Genomic DNA, 3,211 nt, shown 5'->3' with positions numbered 1-3,211 from the left:
CAATTTTGTGTGAAACTAATGTACCATTCTGCGAGTGATGCAAACACGTACTGTTTTATATACCGACATTTTGGTTCCCTTTGTACCCAAAAATTAGTACCCAAAATTGCATGCACATTAGAGGTAGTAGTTGTTCCCATGCACTTAGTATTAATATTTGTCCATATAGTAAGTACCTGTGCCTTTGTATATGACACTTAATATGGGATGTAGTTGGTTATTTTATGTGTCAAAAACGACATCATTTCTACCATTTGTAGACATTTAGTACTATCATAACTATTTATGTTAATGTGGTAGGTGCCATGTTAGTACTTCATTCTTCATTATTTGTGGTACCCTTTGTTTATGTGATGTAATAATTTTTGCATGCTGTGTTTTTAATCATTTTTTTTATCATGCACCATTTTTATGTCCCCTTTTACACTATAAACTGTTTCTTTTTGCATGCAATTTTACGTTAAATGCACACATTCATGCACTCTTATGCAGGTTACATCATTAAAGTTGCACACACGTTTCATAGAGGTTGTATGATGTCGGGTTACTTCTGACCGTTTATCTTTATACACACACAAATATTTGTTGAAGCATTATTTAACACTTACCACATCTATTTTATCGATATTGTTTTAACTTATGTGTACCATTATGTGTGCATGGAATGTACTTTTGTTGTAATATTTGTAGAACCTCTTTATGCGATGTCGTTTTAGAGGTGCGTTCCATTATTACTACTAACTTACTACTACATTACTATTACTTTACTACTACTATCTTAGTGGTATATTACTACTACCTTGGTATTACTTCATTACTACTAACTTAGTGGTACATTACTACTACCTTAGTACTACTTCATTACTACTAACTTACTACTACTACTACTACTTTACTACTATCATAACTATTTATGTTAATGTCGTAATTGTGATTTTAGTACTTCATTCTTCATTGTTTCAGGTACTGTTTGTGTATTTGATGTCATAAATTTTGCATGCTGTGTTTTTAATCGTCTTTTTTATCATGCAACATTTGCATGTCCTCTTCTATACTATAAAATGCCTCTTTTTGCATGCAATTTTACCTTTATTGCACACATTTATGCACCTATATGCAGGTTACATCATCATAGATGCACACACTTACTACTAACTTACTACTATCAACTTACTGCTACATTACTACGACATCACTATTACTTCTACAATGACATTACTACTAACTTACTACTACTAACTTACTATATCTTACTACTACTAACTTACTACTACCAACTTACTACTAACTTACTACTACATTACTACTACGACATCACTATTACTTCTACAACTACTTCGTTACTACTATATGACTACTACTACCTTACTACTACATTTCTACTACCTTAGTACTACTTCATTACTATTAACTTAGTACTTCATTACTACTACTACTACGACATCAGTATTACTACCTTACTACTACATTACTACTACCTTAGTAGTACTTCATTAATACTAACTTACTACTACTAACTTACTACTACGTTACTTCTACTTCATTACTAACTTACTACTCATTTACTGATACATTACTTCGACTTCATTACTAACTTACTACTACGACATTACTACTTCTACGACGACATCAGTACTAGTACTACAACCACATCAGTTCTTCATTACTATTAACTTACTACTTCATTAGTACTACTACTACGACATCATTATTACTACCTTACTATTACATGACTAGTACCTTACTACTACTTCATTAATACTAACTTACTACTACATTACTACTACGTTACTTCTACTTCATTACTACTAACTTACTACTACTTCATTACTACTTCTACAATGACATTACTACTTCATTAGTACTACTACTACGACATCAATACTAGTTCTATAACAACATCATTACTACTTCTACAACTACTTCGTTACTACTATGTGACTACTACTACCTTACTACTACATTTCTACTACCTTAGTAGTACTTCATTAATACTAACTTAGTACTACTAACTTACTACTACGTTACTTCGACTTCATTACTAACTTACTACTAACTTACTGATACATTACTTCTACTTCATTACTAACTTACTGATACATTACTACGACATCAGTACTAATTCTACAATGATATTACTACTTCATTACTATTAACTTAGTACTTCATTATTACTACTACTACGACATCAGTACTACTTCTACAACGACATTACTACTTCATTAATACTAACTTGCTACTTCATTACTACTACTACTACCACATCAATACTACTTCTATAACAACATCATTACTACTTCTACAACTACTTCGTTACTACTATCTGACTACTACTTCATTAATTCTAACTTACTACTAACTTAGTACTACTAACATGACTACTAACATCATCACTAACATAGTAACTAACAACATCACTAACATGACTACTAACATTACTACTTACATGAATACTAACTTGACTACTAACATAGTGACTAACAACATCACTTACATGATTACTAACATGATTCCTAACATCATAACTAACATTACTACTATCATGATCACTAACATGATCACTAACATGACTACTAACTTGAATACTAACATCATAACTAACATAGTAACTAACAACATCACTCACATGAATACTAACATCATCACTAACATGACTACTTACATGACTACTAACATAACTACTAACATGACTACTAACAACATCACTTACATGATTACTTACATGACTACTTACATGACTACTTACATGACTACTAACATTACTACTAACATGATCACTAACATGACTACTAACGTCATAACTTAGATGTTGACTGACATGATGACTGACATAACTACTAACATAACTACTAACATGACTACTAACATAACTACTAACATGACTACTAACATAACTACTAACATGACTACTAACAACATCACTTACATGATTACTAACATCATGACTAAGAACACCACTGATACCATAACTAACATAGTAACTAACATCATGACTACTCACATGACTACTAACATCATAACTAACATGGTGACTAACTTGACTACTAACTTGACTACTAACATCATAACTAACATAGTGACTAACAACATCACTTACATGATTACTGACTTGACTACTAATATGACTACTTACATGACTACTAACAACATCACTAACATGACTACTAACATCATGACTGACATGACTACTAACATCATTACTAACATGACT

Source organism: Plasmodium falciparum, assembly GCF_000002765.6.
Source record: "Plasmodium falciparum 3D7 genome assembly, chromosome: 8".
NCBI classification, from domain to species: domain Eukaryota; phylum Apicomplexa; class Aconoidasida; order Haemosporida; family Plasmodiidae; genus Plasmodium; species Plasmodium falciparum.
This window is presented reverse-complemented; position numbering follows the sequence as displayed.